General features: G+C 48.4%; 1 pseudogene; it reads right to left on the bottom strand.

Moving 5' to 3' along the window:
- LOC111957373 (dedicator of cytokinesis protein 10-like) overlaps window positions 1-16998 on the bottom strand; it is a 130436-nt pseudogene that overhangs the window by 62730 nt on the left and 50708 nt on the right.

The raw sequence follows: 16998 nt of genomic DNA, 5'->3' as shown, positions 1-16998 counted from the left end.
TTTTAAACCTCCGGCTTTCGGCTAGATGTGTCAACGTGTAGTTCATACATGCATAATCTATAAGCAGAATTACTGTTTTACCTCCCTAGCAATTCAAGYTCTAGCCAATGAGCTTCAGCCCCTCGCATTTGAGTGACATCTAGCAAGAGGCACATCATGCACCCAGAGCAGACAGAGAGAGAGCAATGAAGTGGTGCACATATCTGCACATATGTGACGTAGTATGCAATTTTCGGGGACCACTTGTGGCTCACGAGTGCTACTTTCAGAAATACTGTCTAAAAAGTACACAAAAGTACCAGAGAATCTCTTTAAGGAAATCAATATCGAACAATAGTTAGCAGCGGAAGACATTTTCAATTTACAGTTAGCTTAATTGCGTTCATCTCCGCTTCATTAGTCAGGGAACACAAATGTATTACCATTGGCAGCATTGGAGCTCGATCTCGACAAGTGATAAGAACAGCTCCCTAAGCATGTAATGTGTGTGTGTGTGTGTGTGTGATGCTCACCTTGACAAAGGCTGCCACGGCCAGGTTTGCACTGCGGGTCTCCTCTGCCAGCTCCTTGTTCTTCCAGAAGATGTGGTCGGACACGGTCATGACCAGGCTCTCCAGACGACTCAGGTAGGTTGAAGGGAACCTCTGTGGTCGAGGGAGCTGAGGCACACATAACATGGAACTTAACATATAGGCCTAATGTATACGTTGCATTAGCAACACTAAGGTCGTAGGTTCAATTCCAGCAGGGATCGTATGTACATACTACAAAATGTATGCAGTAACAGCACTGAATGATACAGTGGGAGATAGTACAGATGCAGGCCCAATATAAGGTTTGGACGGTAGGCTCGAGAGAATCTGAATTTATGAGACTTGAGTACTAACTTGAGTAATAACTTTTTTTTTGTATCGTACTGTAAGTCGCTTTGGATAAAAGTGTCTGGTAAGTGGCATATACACACACTGGCCAGTTTATTAAGTACACCCCCCCCCCCCCSYYCMTSAAAATGGATGGCTCCTACAGACAGTGAGTCATGCGGCCGTGGTTTGCTATATAAAGCAGCCATCAACGTTAGAATGGGCAAAACAAGTGACCTAAGAGACTTTAAGCGTGGCATGATCGTTGGTGCCGGGCGCGCCGGATCCAGTATCTCAGAAACGGCCGTCCTCCTGGGTTTACCGAGAATGGGGCGACAAACAAAAAACATCCAGTTAGCGGCAGTTCTCTGTGCGAAAACAGCTCGTTGAGGAGAGCGGTCAAAAGGAGAATGGCAAGAATCGTGCAAGCTAACACTCGGGCCACAAACAGACAAATAACAGAGAAGTTACAACAGGTGGTGTGCAGAACAGCATCTCGCAATGCACAACTTGTCGATCCTTGTCACGGATGGGCTATTGCAGCAGACCACCACACTGGGTTCCACTCCTATCAGCTAAAAACAAGAAGAAGCGGCTCCAGAGGGCACGTGATCACCAACACTGGACAATTGAGGAGTGGACATCACTTGGAACATGACAGCGAGTTCAGTTTACTTTAGTGTCCTGGTCAGTGCCCAGACCTCAACCCAATAGAACATCTTTGGGATGAGATGGAACGGGCTGTTTTCAGCACGAATGTACTGCTGTCCAATCTGCAGCAACTGTGTGATGCCATTGCGTCAGCATGGACCAACATCCCCGTGGAACGTTTCCGAAACCTTATAGAATGCCCCGAAGAATTCAGGCTGTTCAGAAGGCAAATGGGGGTCCGACCTGCTACTAGATGGGTGTACCTAATAAACTGGCCGGTGAGTGTATATGTATATATTATACCTTCATATGTTATGTTTCTATACCTTGACATTGTCTGAATCCATTAGATGCTGGGCCATGGACTTGACAATGAGTTCGAAGAAGAACCAGGAAAACTGCAGCAGACAGGGGTAAAAGGTCAAACAGGGGTCAGATTATGCGGGTCACGTTCAGTTAAGCACTCAGGGTCACATTCAACGGCACAATGAACTATATAATGTAGAGCATACAGACTGCTTTGCTATGTAAGATAAGGCATCCTATCATGTCTATGCATGACATTTCTAGGTATGACTTTATTTGGATAGTCCCAAATAGGTTTGTAGATGTTCAGTAGATGTCCAACTAACTGTCAACATTTCAACATTTCAATTAACTATTCACTAACACTAACACTAGGCCTAACCCTTAACCCTTACTCTAACCCTAAACCTAACCTTAACCCTAGGCCTAACCCTTACTCTAACCCTAAACCTAACCGTAACCCTAGCAAGCAGTTGCATGTCAACAGAGTTGCAGTTGACAGTTTGTTGATCGTGTGAGCATCTGTAGATCATGGGACTATCCACCCAAATGACACCCTATTCCCTTTACAGTGCACTTTTTTTTGACCAGAGCCCTGTGGTTTCCTTCATGGGAATAGGGTGTCATTTGGGACTGGGTGTCATTAGGGTGTCATTCGGGGCTGGGCGTGGCGGCCATCTAGGCTCACCCTGAGGATGTTCCTGACGGCCGGCTGCTCGTTGCTCTTCAGGTCAGAGGTCATGCCCTTGGCCAGCTCCTCGTGGACCGTCCGGAAGCCGTGCGACTCCGCCTTGAACACAAACTGACCACCGCAGAGGAGAGAACAAGGTCAGTGAGACAGACGGCCAGAGACACAGAGAGTCCGACAGAGAAAGACACAGAGACAGACATAGAGACAAACAGACAGAGACAGACACACCTTTTCTCTCTCTCTACTGTACACGCATTACTAGCATCAAGGGAACCAAACATGCAATATGTTTGGCTCTGCATTTAATTAAACCTACAAAAAAACAAAACAACGCCGATTAAGGCTGATGTAATCAGAGTTGAGGATGAAGAAAAAGCTGAGTCTGACAAAATTTGTAATAAATTATGCATCAAAAAAATCTTGATCTAATGTAGTTTTCCCTTGGCACATCAAATTCATTGGGGTACGTGCTTCTGTACTGTATCTATAAATCTATGTGCTTATTTTGGCACTCAATCTCTTTTTCTCGTTTTGTGCGAAATGTTCCACCCACACTGTACATGTATGGCACACACACACCTCATTACCACAGACGTCACCCAATTGAGTTAATTCATTAACAACGGTAACCACACGCACGCGCACACACACATATGCAACGATGCACGCACACGCGCATATGCAGCGTGCACAAACACACACATGCTACACGCACACAAACACACACACATCTGGTACCCAGCCACACACACCCACACGGCGAGAAAGCACTGGTCGAAAATTGCTTGCTGCTAGCCCCACGAGCAGCATGCCAATCAGTTGCCATAGTAACGCCAGTTCCATTACAGTGGCCCTCCCATTCTTTCCTCCCCTCTTCTCCTCCCTCCATTTCTCTTTCTGTCTCTCTGCACCTCTTACAGATCAATTGTAGGATTCTCGTTTTCTTTCTACCAGACATGAAAAATCTTGTGGTAAGCTGGTTCTATTCTCCATTTCCCTTTCTCACTTTCTGTCTCTTCCTCTCTCTCTCTCTCTCTCTCCGTCTGTCAGTCTCTCTCTCTTCTTAACAAGCATGCCTTGCATTCTTATTGAAACGGCTCAGTGTCCTTGTTTGCCTTCCACCAGACACGCCCCTTTTCTCTTCCCCACAGCCATGCTTATCTGTGTGTTAGCTAAGAGCCGTGTGTGTGTGTGTGTGTGTGTGGCAGACTCTCTTTTCTCTCTGTGTCCACAGTGTTCTGGGCACATTGCCCTAGACCCTCAGCCACACTCCTGCACTCACCACACCCCAAAGCCCCCACCTCTGCCCACACACACACACACACACGTACGTACACACGCACACACACTCTCACGTGTAAACGTGCACACACACAACGCCTCCTTCTCTGCCTTCACAAATGAAGCTGTCTGTGTGCTACTCTCTTCCCCTCCCCTCTGCTCTCCTCTCATGCCATCCCCTCTCTTCTCCTCTCCTCTCCCCTTCTCTCCTCTCCTCTCCTCCCAACCCCTCTCCTCCACCCTATGACACTACCCGGCTAAACAACTGCAGAATCTGAGCCTCGCTCATCCTGCAAGACAGGGCTAACATCCCAATGAAATGAGCACCATACCTTTATGTAGGAGTGCAGGTAGTGGTCTAGGTTTTCTTCATGGCACTTAGCAACAATGTGGACCAGCACCCTGGTGAAACACATGCCAACAAGGTGGTCACTCAGTCGTCATCATTACCTGGCAACATTCACAACCTGGCAACATTCATAACCTGGCAACATTAATAACTAATCTGGCAATATTCATATATGGCAACATGTATCCCTGCAGGATCCTGTAGCAGTGAGAGTGGTCTGTGGCCTGCAGTGCCCCATCCTACCTGGTGGTGGTGGTGGTGACTTCGTCGTTGTCGTTCTGGGTGAGGACCTTGAACAGCTGGTTGAAGAGCACCGGCAGGAAACGAATTATCACCGGAATCTTCTCAATGCTCAGTAAGCCCTGTGGGAGAGAGAGAAGAAAGAGAAAGAGAAACAGAGACAGCCATAGACAGAGAGAGCGATAGAGAGATAGCCATAGACAGAGAGAGCGATAGAGAGATAGCCATAGACAGAGAGAGAGATAGCGAGATAGCCATAGACAGGAGAGGAGCGATAGAGAGATAGCCATAGGACAAGAGAGAGCGACTAGAGAGATAGCCATAGACAAGAGATAGCGATAGAGAGATAGCCATAGACAGAGAGAGAGATAGCCATAGACAGAGAGATAGAGAGATAGCCATAGACAGAGAGAAAGCCATAGACAGAAGCATAGGAGATAGAGAGATAGCCATAGACAGAGGAGAGATATCCCATAGACAGATAGAGAGATAGCCATAGACAGATAGAGAGATAGCCATAGACAGAGAGATAGAGAGATAGCCATAGACAGAGAGAGATAGCCAGACAGACATAGAGAGATACCATAGACAGAGAGAGAGATAGAGAGAGGGAGGGAGCGAGAGAGAAAGACAGTCAGTGATGGGGTGTATAGTATGGGAGCAGAATGCAGAATGCAGAGATGTGAAGTCATCCCTCTATCCTCCCTCCCTTCCTTCATTTCTCCAGACCTTCAGGCAGTTGAGGAAGTTTGAGGTAGGTGATTGGGAGAGGTCCGTCTCTCGTTTTTGGCACTGCTGGAAGAAGCGATTCAGGTGGGGCTCCTGGCGATCAAAGAGAGAAGACACGGTCACAACCAGAACCAGAACCAGCATCACTGAGTGGAGATGAGGACTAACTGAATCTGCATCCCAAACGGAACCCTACAAAGTGCACTAGTTTTGACCAGAGCCCTATGGTCAAAAGTAGTGCTCTAAATAGGGGATAGGGTTCCCTTTGGGGCACACTCCTAAAATCACGATGGGATAACAAGGATTGCCTTGCTGGAGTTGAGACCCGTTAATGTTTGGTTAAGTACACTTTTTTATTTCAAGAACAAAGTTGACTTGTGGCGCTTCCAAGGAGTGGCAGGGTGAAGCCAGACTCTTACCTGAGTGTAGACTGTGGAGAGGACGTTGGTGGAGACCTTGAATATGGGCTTACCTCCGTCCACCCACTTCAGATCCGAGCCGTTCTGGGGGGAGAGAGGGAGGAAGGGTCACTGAGCACCAGGGTGCTTGCTTCACACTTTACTGTTGTTCCCTTGGGTGTGCTCTCTTCATACCTCTCTCTCTCTCTCTCTCTATCAATTCAATTTTATGACATGACAAAACTTACATTTGCATTAACAAAGCAAAAATGCCTTCTCTTTCAATTACTGTATCTCCTTCCATGCAAATATTATCTTTCTACTTTCCCCCCTATTTTCTCTATTAACTCCCTCGCTCGCTCCCTTCCATTCATCTCACCCTCCCTCCCCGTCTCCCCCCTCCCCCTCCTCTACCTTAGTAGATCCGGGTTCTTTGACGAGCAGGTATCCAGGGGGCAGGCTACAGGACACAGGGATGTTGAACTCCTGTGAGGCCAGGCGACCCTCTCTGAGCAGAGGCAGCCACGAGTAGCCCACTGCAGTCACACACGCGCACACACACACAATGCACAGGGCGTACACGCGCACACACACACACACACACACACACACACACACACACACCACACACACACACACACACACACACACACACACACACACACACACACACACACACACACACACACACACAACACACAGGCGAAAGAAACATGGGAAAACACTATACTGTATGTAAGTGTTAAATCAAATCAATCAGATGTTTAATAAAGCCCTTGTTATATCCGCAGTGCCACAAAGCCTTTTACACCCTGGCCCAGACGCCAAAGAGCAAGCAAAAGCAAGAGCACAGTAGTAATGGCCTGTAGATGTAGCATGCACCACCACACTCCTGGATTCCCTAACACAATCAACACAGTATCCCCTACCGCGAGGCGATGTTGCTGCACAGTGATAGCCTACGTCGACCATCCACTGCATTGACAGACTTTGCCTCAAAGGCAGTATTAATACATGCCACCTAACAGATGCTTTTATACAAGCATATCTTTTCAGACTGCTGGCCCCAGCGGGAGTCAAACCCACGACCCTGGCGTGTCGCAAACACCACGCTCTACCAAGTGAGCCACCCAGGACCACAGTATTTCTCCTTCCTCCCTACCTGGGGTCTCCAGGGCCTCCTTCTTCTTGGAGTTGGTCTTGGCGTTGATGTCACAGGTCACATGGTAGAAGGAGAAGAGTAGATGGTGCTTCTCGTGGAGCTGGGTGGGCAACTCAATCTTCACCTGGCACGCAGAGGATGAAACAAAGGGACCATTTCACAAACAGGCACAGAAATCAAATCAAATCACAATTTATCGTGCGTTAAAACAAACGCCTCAATAAGTAAAAAAAGAAGATGAATTGACAACTGGTGTCACAGTGGTGAACAATCAACTGAGCCACGAAATTCCAGGGTGAAGGTTCCCCTGGGTACAGATCTAGGATCAGCTTCCCCTTCCCCTTCCCCCAATCCTAACCCTAACTATTAGTGGGGGAAATGAAAAACTGACCCAAGATCAGCGTCTGGGGGAAACTTTATCCTATACCAGCCACTACACGGTGAGGGCTCTAGCCTGGTACGCACATGTCTGATTGTGCTTCAACCCCTCTCATGCATGATAATGAGCATCAGAGGAGTTGGCCTGAGCACAAACAAAACGGGCTACCAGGCAATAAGAGCCCTGCGCGCACCCCGTCCAATCAATCTCTTCCCGTGCCTCTCCCCCTCTCCTTCCATCTCTAGCCACATACCTCTTCAACCGTCTCCTTCCGCACTCACCTCATCATAGAAGTCTGGGTTCTGGGAGTGGTGAAGGACTATGGAACAGGCTGCTGTGGTGTAAACTGGACCTCCAGGCTTGCCGTATATGCACTGAGGCAGCAAGTAAAAAATAAAATAAAAAGAGAAAAGTGAAGTTTTTCCAAAAATCCACCATGATACTCTAAATGCTATCAATGACAGAGGAGATACTACACCTTCAAAGGTTTGGCAACTTCCTCATCCGAACTCCGAAACTCCACATAGACTGCAAGGTTACGAGCCTGTGAACGAAAATAACATTGTGACATTTGTGGGCCTACAGTGTTTCACACGTGTCTGCAAAGAGGTCCCATGTAAGTCAAATCTAATCAAATTGTATTGGTCACATACACATATTTTGCAGATAATATTGCGGGTGTAGCGATATCTAACAATTCACAACAATACACACCGATATAAAAGTAAAATAATGGAATTAAAAAATAGATAAATATTAGGAAGAGCAATTTCTGAGTGGCGTTGCCTAAAATACAGTAGAATAGAGTATATACATATGAAATGTACAGTGTGACTTGTGTATCTACTACATGTCCTTCCTTGCCATGCTATTTCTCAGTATATCTAGTGTACATTACAAGCGATGTGTGGGTTTGGGTGTGTACGGTACCTTGGCGAAGCTCTTCTGGCCGTCGTATTTGAGGTGTCGGGGGTAGACGTAGACGTGGTTCTTGTAGAYGCGGTGTGGCTGGGTGAACTTGGTGGAGTCCTGGACAAACTCCTCCACCTCCACGGTGGCCTGGTGCTGGCTGCAGTCCTCGAAGGGCTTGACCGGCACGTAGGATGACGTCACACAGTCTGCAGGCAGACAGGCAGACGTCTTTAGTATTTGGGGAATTTATGTGTAATGTGTAATGTCAACTGTTAATTTTGTATTGTTTATTTTATTTGTGTGTATTATCTATTTCACTTGCTTTGGCAATGTAAACATATGTTTCCCATGCCAATAAAGCCCTTAAAATGAATTGGAGAGAGATAGAGAGGGGTAGAAAGAGAGATAGGGGAGGAGAGTACAGAGAAGAGAGAGGGAGAGAGAGGGGTAGAAAAGAGATAGAGGGGGAAGAGTAGAAGAGAGAGAGAGAGAGAGGGAGAGAGGGTAGAAAAGAGATAGAGGGGGAGAGTAGGAAGGAGAGAGAGAGAGAGGAGAGAGAGGGGTAGAAAAAGAGAGAGGGAAAGAGGTACAGAGAGAGAGAGAGGGAGAAGAGGTAGAAAAGGAAGAGGGGGAAGAGGTAGAGAGAGAGACGAGAGAGAGAGAGAGAAGAGAGAGAGAAGAGAGAGAGAGATAGAGGCGAGAGAGAAAATAAAGAGAGAGAAGGAGAAGGAGAGACATGAGGGGTGTCGAAAGAAAGAGAAAAGAGTGTTCCGACTTACTTGGATGCTCCATAGGGACATAGTCCACTGTGATGTCCAGGTTCCCTGGAATGGTCTGCAGTTTACTGGTCTTCTCAGCCCTGCAAAGACACAGAGAGAGCCAAGGAATTGGGTGAGCAGTGAGCACCATACATTCACTATGACTAGGGCCAGGAGTCTTCCAGGTCGGGTTAGATGGCCATGACAAACTCTATGACTCCGACCTAAAAAAGGGATCTGGACCATGGGGTCGAACTGACATGATTTGGTCTGTATCCCAAATGGCAACCTATTTCTACTTTCAACTCGAGCCCTATGGGACCTGGTCAAAAGTTGTGCACTAAATAGGGAATTGGGTGCCATTTGGGATGCAGCCTTGATATCCTTTCGGTGGCCTACCTCCTGTACTCAGACACCAGCTTGATGAGATCTTCGCTGGAGATCTTGTTGCTCTCCTGTTTGAAGAGGGGCGAGAAGCGAGACTCCCGGTCCACCGTCCCCTGATTGTCCTTAAACACAGACCTGAGACAGACAGCAAGGCAAGACAGATAGACAGACGGGCAGGCAGGCAGGCAGGCAGAACAGACGAGGCAGACAGACGGACGGACGCACAGACAAGACAGACAGGACAATAGATTTGAGTGTAAGATACAGTGAAAAGTGATCAATTACCTTTATAGACATTCCTTGTGATGCAGTAAAGGCAGTTTGATCATTAAAGGAGAAAAGGTCAATAAAAGGATATGGAGTGAGTAGGATACCAGAAAACACAGTGTGGCTCAGTGTCCCTCACCTGATGGACCAGGCAAATGGCATGTGGTACTTCCCCAGTTTACTGCAGAACTGCTTGTTGGATTTCAGCATCTTTTGAACCGTCTTCAAAGGGACAGGAAGCGAAAGAGAGAGGGAGAGAGAGAAAGGGGGGCAGAGAGAGAGGGAGAGAGAGGGGGGGGGCAGAGAGAGACAGAGAAGGAAACATTACTTATAAAAGGGGCCGCATAGTTGATATTTTTTAAGTCTGCCGGCGGGTTTCAGAAAACACACAAATAAATGATCCTTGACGTAAGATAAATCTAAATCAACAGGGGTGTCAGGAACCTGGCAGGAGGCGCAGCGCTCCCCGTCTGCTCATCTACTCAACTTGAGTAGCCAGGATTTCAGAATCCCACTCTGAATTCTGTGGGGGCATCTTGGACAAAAAATATCTACAGTATGAGGAGAAATGACTTCCCTGTGTGATTAAGGGACATTTAAATAGAGCTTGACATGAAATCTCACTGGAAAGACCCTGTAAAGGATGTGCATACCGCTGTTTTACTACTAAGGGCTTGGGAAAAACAAGCTGTGTTTTACTGTACATTGTTCTACACATTGACTCCCGTCCACTTACGCGACATAGATTTTCAGAGACATAAGTCTTCCTGGTTGGAGGATTCACAAATTGGATTTGTAGTTTTTATTAGTTTTAAGTCTATAAGTAGTTAAAAAAAAAAATCGCTGTTAATGTAAGTTTTTGTTTTTAATTATTATTATTATATATATATATATCTCAAGTGCCCCCCCCAAAAATGCATTTACATATAAATAAATTGAAAATGAGATGGTGCATCTCAAGATATTTCATCCTACAAAACTTCAATTAAATAAATAAACTCAGCAAAAAAAGAAACGTCATCTCACTGTCAACTGCGTAAATTTTCAGCAAACTTAACGTGTAAATATTTGTATGAACATACCAAGATTCAACAACTGAGACAAAAACTGAACAAGTTCCACAGATATGTGACTAACAGAAATTAAATAATGTGTCCCTGAACAAAGGAGAGGGTAAAAATCAAAAGTAACAGTCAGTATCTGGTGTGGCCACCAGCTGCATTAAGTACTGCAGTGCATCTCCTCCTCATGGACTGCACCAGATTTGCCAGTTCTTGCTGTGAGATGTTACCCCACTCTTCCACCAAGGCACCTGCAAGTTCCCGGACATTTCTGGTGGGAACGGCCCTAGCCCTCACCCTCCAATCCAACAGGTCCCAGACGTGTTCAATGGGATTGAAATTCGGGCTCTTTGCTGGCCATGGCAGAACACTGACATTCCTGTCTTGCAGGAAATCCCACACACAACGAGCATTATGGCTGGTGGCATTGTCATACTGGAGGGTCATGTCAGGATGAGCCTGCAGGAAGGGCACCACATGAGGGAGCAGGATGTCTTCCCTGTAACGCACAGCGTTGAATTTGCCTGACAATGACAACAAGCTCAGTCCGATGATGCTGTGACACACCGCCCCAGACCATGACGGACCCTCCACCTCCAAATCGATCCCGCTCCAGAGTACAGGCCTCGGTGTAACGCTCATTCTTTCAATGATTAACGCAAATCCGACCATCACCCCTGGTGAGTCAAAACCGTGTAGAGCACTTTTTGCAAGTCCTGTCTGGTCCAGCGACGGTGGGTTTCTGCCCATAGGCGACATTGTTGCCGGTGATGTCTGGTGAGGTTCTGCCTTACAACAGGCCTACAAGCCCTCAGTCCAGCCTCTCTTAGCCTATTGCGGACAGWCTGAGCACTGATGGAGGGATTGTGCATTCCTGGTATAACTCGGGCAGTTGTTGTTGCCATCCTGTACCTGTCCCGCAGGTGTGATGTTCGGATGTACTGATCCTGTGCAGGTGTTATTACACCGTGACCTGCCACTACAAGGACGATCGGCTGTCTGTCCTTTCTCCGTGTAGCGCTGTCTTCGGCGTCTCACAGTACGGACATTGCAATTTATTACCCTGGCCACATCTGCAGTCCTCGTGCCTCCTTGCAGCATGCCTAAGGCACGTTCACGCAGATGAGCAGGTACCCTGGGCATCTTTCTTTTGGTGTTTTTCAGAGTCAGTAGAAAGGTCTCTTTAGTGTCCTAAGTTTTCATAACTGTGACCTTAATTGCCTACCATCTGTAAGCTGATAGTGTCTTAACGACCGTTCCACAGGTGCATGTTCATTAATTGTTTATGGTTCATTGAACAAGCATGGGAAACAGTGTTTAAATCCTTTACAATGAAGATCTGTGAAGTTATTTGGATTTTTACGAATTATCTTTGAAAGACAGGGTCCTGAAAAAGGGACGTTTCTTTTTTTGCTGAGTTCACATGCATTTCTGGAAAACCTGGAAATTTTGGGAAAGTTGCCAGAATTTTGCAACCCTATCCATAGGTAATAGGCTATAAAGGGAAACCATACAGTTTCATGCTATAAGATGAGGGGTGGTAGTTAGAGTGAATTTAACGGTGTTGTAGAGTTGCGTCACCTTGCTCGAGTCTGTGTTTTTGATGTACGGCTCTGTTCCCGCGGCAATATTTCCCATCAGCACCTTCTCCACCCTCACCAAGAGAACAATGTCCGTGTGGGGATTCGTCACTGAGAAGATGGCCTGCACACACACACACGCGCGCACACACACACACACACACACACACAGGAAAGGAGTAAGTATGCCATCTCTCTTTTGACACTTCTCCCTATGACATTCCCAGTTCTGCCCCACCCCTCTGTGTTTCTGTACCCAATAGAAATAGAATGAGTAAAACGGATGCATGGGTACACTTGGCTGATTCAACTTCTATGACTGATCTTGAGTCAGTTCTACATGTTCCCCACTAATGGTCAAGGTTAAGATCAGGGGAGGGGAACTGATCCTAGATCTGCCCCTTGGGGAAACTTCCTCCGGAGCGTTGCTGTAGCCTACCTGTTTGGGGAAGCGGAGCCAGTCGTCCAGGTCCAGGCTGAGGTGACAGTCTCCAGGTCTCTTCTCTGCAGGGGAGCTCAGTCCATTCTCCTGCCCCGCCCCGGGCCCTCCCGACCCAGCCCCACCCAGCATCTGACGCACCGTCTCGTGGTTCAGGTCAACATGGAAGTCGGCCGACACCTTCCTCCCCTCCCGCACATCCAGCAGGGCCAAAGTCACAAAGAAGGGCTCAATCTGATGGGAATACGTTACACGTGATGAGCACCGTAAAGCCTAATTTAGCACTGTGCGAGTGTGTTTGTACTTGTTGCTTTAAGGGGGTCTTACGTTGGTGACCGGACCAGTCTCGGTCTCATTGATGCAGCCCTGCAGCGTCAGGTTGAGGGATCGACAGGTGATCATCAGCCTCCTCCCCAGCTTCTCCTCGAAGGGACGGACTGGGTGGCCTTCACCTCTAGGGTGCTCGCCCCGCGGACTCCTCAACACCTGACACACAACCAGACAACATCAGAGGGGCACACAATTGGACTATCTATCGGTGGGCTGAAGTTGAATGTGATGTGTAAGCACTGGTCTGGACCAGAAGCCTAAAGACACAGAGGCCCTCCTGGGACAGAGATGCCCATCCCTTACCTAACAGTACTTAATTAACAGGTGAACTGTGCAGTAGAACTGTTCTGCACAAGGTGTGTTAACCCCTACAGGGGACCTACATGGGTATCAGGGTGTGTTAACCCCTACAGGGGACCTACATGGGTGTCAGGTGTGCTTAACCCCTACAGGGACCTACATGGGTATTAGGGTGTGTAACCCCTACAGGGACCTACATGGGTATCAGGGTGTGTTAACCCTACAGGGGACCTACATGGGTGTAGGGTGTGTTAACCCCTACAGGGGACCTACATGGGTATTAGGGTGTGTTAACCCTACAGGGGACCTACATGGGTGTCAGGGTGTGTTAACCCCTACAGGGGACCTACATGGGTATCAGGGTGTGTTAACCCCTACAGGGGACCTACATGGTGATCAGGGTGTGTTAACCCCTACAGGGACTTACATGGGTGGGTCAGGGTGTGTTTAACCCCTACAGGGGCCTACATGGGTGTCAGGGTGTGTTAGCCCTTACAGGGGACCTCATGGGTGTCAGGGTGTGTTAACCCCTACAGGGGACCTACATGGGTATCAGGGTGTGTTAACCCCTACAGGGGACCTACATGGTATCAGGGTGTGTTAACCCCTACAGGGAACCTACATGGGTGTCAGGGTGTGTTAAACCCCTACAGGGGACCTACATGTGTATCAGGGTGTGTTAACCCTACAGGGGACCTACATGGGTATCAGGGTGTGTTAACCCCTACAGGGGACCTACATGGGTATTCAGGGTGTGTTAACCATACAGGGGACCTACATGGGTCAGGGTGTGTTAACCCCTACAGGGGACCTACATGGTATTCAGGGTGTGTTACCCCTACAGGGGACCTACATGGGTATTGTAGGGTGTGTTAACCCCTACAGGGGACCTACATGGGTGTCAGGGTGTGTTAACCCCTACAGGGGACCTTACATGGTATTAGGGTGTGGTATCCCTACGGGGACCTACATGGTGTCAGCGTATGTTAACCCTACAGGGGACTTACAGGGGTATCAGGGTGTGTTAACCCCTACAGGGGAACCTACATGGGTATCAGGGTGTGTTAACCTTACAGGGGACCTACATGGGTATCAGGGTGTGTTAACCCCTACAGGGGACCTACATGGGTATCAGGGTGTGTTAACCCCTACAGGGGGACCTACATGGTTTATCAGGGTGTGTTAACCCCTACAGGGGACCTACATGGGTGTCAGGGTGTGTTAACCCTACAGGGGACCTACATGGGTGTCAGGGTGTGTTAGCCCTTACAGGGGACCTACATGGGTGTCAGGGTGTGTTAACCCCTACAGGGGACCTACATGGGTATCAGGGTGTGTTAACCCTACAGGGGACCTACATGGGTATCAGGGTGTGTTAACCCTACAGGGGACCTACATGGTTCAGGGTGTGTTACCCCTACAGGGGACCTACATGGGTATCAGGGTGTGTTAACCCCTACAGGGGACCTACATGGGTATCAGGGTGTGTTAACCCCTACAGGGGACCTACATGGGTATTAGGGTGTGTTTAACCATTACAGGGGACCTACATGGGTGTCAGGGTGTGTTAACCCCTACAGGGGACTTACAGGGTAGCAGTGTGTGTTAACCCCTACAGGGGACCTACATGGGTGTCAGGGTATGTTAACCCCTACAGGGGACTACATGGGATCAAGGGTGTGTTAACCCCTACAGGGGACCTACATGGGTATCAGGGTGTGTTAACCCCTACAGGGGACCTACATGGGATTAGGGTGTGGTAACCATTACAGGGGACCTACATGGGTGTCAGGGTGTGTTAACCCCTACAGGGGACTTACAGGGGTAGCAGTGTGTGTTACCCCTACAGGGACCTACATGGGTGTCAGGGTATGTTAACCCCTACAGGGGACCTACATGGGTATCAGGGTGTGTTAACCCCTACAGGGGACCTACATGGGTATCAGAGTGTGTTAACCCCTACAGGGGACCTACATGGGTATCAGGGTGTGTTAACCCCTACAGGGGACCTACATGGGTGATCAGGGTGTGTTAACCCCTACAGGGACTTCAGGGTATCAGGGTGTGTTAAACCTACAGGGGCCTACAGGGGATCAGGTGTGTTACCCCTACAGGGGACCTACATGGTATCAGGGTGTGTTAACCCCTACAGGGGACTTACAGGGGTATCAGGGTGTGTTAAACCCTACAGGGGTATCAGGGTGTTGTTAAACCCTACAGGGGACCTACATGGGTATCAGTATATTAACCCTACAGGGGACCTACCGGGAGTCAGGGTCCAGGGAGAACAGGTTGAGCCTCTCTTCTCGTCTGGCCGATCGGACCAACTCCTCAGTTTCAGAGATATACTGAGAGAGAGAAAGAGAGAAGATATCCCACAAATAAAATACAGAATATGCATTAAATGAGCACAATACAAGTAAAAGCACTGATCATTTTTTATGGGTAATAGTAGAGCAAACTACATCTCACACACCCACCTTAGCCAGCTCAGGGTTGATGCCGCTCTCTGTCGTCTCTTCATTCTCAGGTAAACACACGTCGCTTATAGACAGATCACACACGTCTGGTGGGAAAGAGACAGACAGTTACAGTCAATATCTCCGGTGAAATTCATGTTCTACCAGTCCTGTTTTTAGTATTGGCTTATTCCTCTGGTCTTCAGTGACGGCTATAGTATGAGAGGGAGACTGCAAGGCTGGTTGTCATGGAAGCAGCCATACCTGAGTGTGTTCTGAGTGGGGTAGAGGTGGGGAGGAGAGGGGGAGTAGGGGAGCGCTTTCTCTCTCTCTCACACCGGCTTTTCCTGGCCTCTAATTGAGCTTACTGTATGTGTTTATCCTTTCACTGCCATCCATCCATTCAGCCAGTGTAGGTCAACCTTTTATGTGGTACTGTAAAAGAGGCCCCACACAAAGAGAGGGATGGAAATAGACAGCTGTATTCTTTCACAGAGAACGTGAGAGAGCGGGTGGGGGAGAAAGGGAGGAGGGAGAGCGGGTGGGAGGGAGGGAGAGCGGATGGGAGAGAGGGAGGGAGTTGAAAGAGGGGGAATATAGAGAGAGAGAGAGAGAGAGAGAGAGGAGAGAGAGAGAGAGAGAGAGAGAGAGAGAGAGAGAGAGAGGGGGGGGAGAGAGAGAGAGAGAGAGAGAGAGAGAGAGAGAGAGAGAGAGAGAGAGAGAAGGGAAGAGAGAGAGAGAGAGAGAGAGAGAGAGAGAGAGAGAGAGAGAGAGAGAGGAGAGAGAGAGAGAGAGAGAGAGAGAGAGAGAGAGAGAGAGAGAGAGAGAGAGAGAGAGAGAGAGAGAGAGAGACGAGAGAGAGAGAGAGAGAGAGGACAGAGTGAGAGAGAGAGAGCGAGAGAGAGAGAGAGGAAGAGAGAGAAGAGAGAGAGAGAGAGAGAGAGAGAGAGAAGAACTAGTGCAGAGGCCAGAATGTGTATTAGTGCTCTGGGGTCTACTGATCTGGTCTGCTGATGCTGCTCCTCTCCTCTCATTGCATGGTTAACCAGAACAAATACGACCTACGAAGATCGATCGGGATGGCGAAAGACAAGTATAGGGACAAAGTGGAAGAGCAATTCAGCGGGTCGGATACTAGGCATATGTGGCAGGGGTTTCTAACGATCACGGATGACAAAAAGAAAGCCAGTCACGTCACGGACACCAACGCCGCCCTACTGGATGAGCTACCTTTATCTCATGCTTCGTGCAAAACAACTCTGAGCTGCCGAGGAGAGCTCCTGAGGACAACGAGGGCTACGTGCTTACGGTCTCCAAGGAGGACGTGTGCAAGTCATTCAAACATGTTAACCCTCACAAGGCTGCCAGACGGCATCCCTAGCCGCGCCCTCAGAGAATGTGCAGACCAGCTAGCTGTTGTGTTTTCGGACATTTTCGATCTCTCTCTAGCTCAGGCCGT

The sequence above is a fragment of the Salvelinus sp. IW2-2015 genome, linkage group LG4p (assembly GCF_002910315.2).
Source record: "Salvelinus sp. IW2-2015 linkage group LG4p, ASM291031v2, whole genome shotgun sequence".
Taxonomy (NCBI): domain Eukaryota; kingdom Metazoa; phylum Chordata; class Actinopteri; order Salmoniformes; family Salmonidae; genus Salvelinus; species Salvelinus sp. IW2-2015.
The sequence above is the reverse complement of the archived record's forward strand: the minus strand, read 5'-3'. Positions and strand labels throughout refer to the sequence as shown.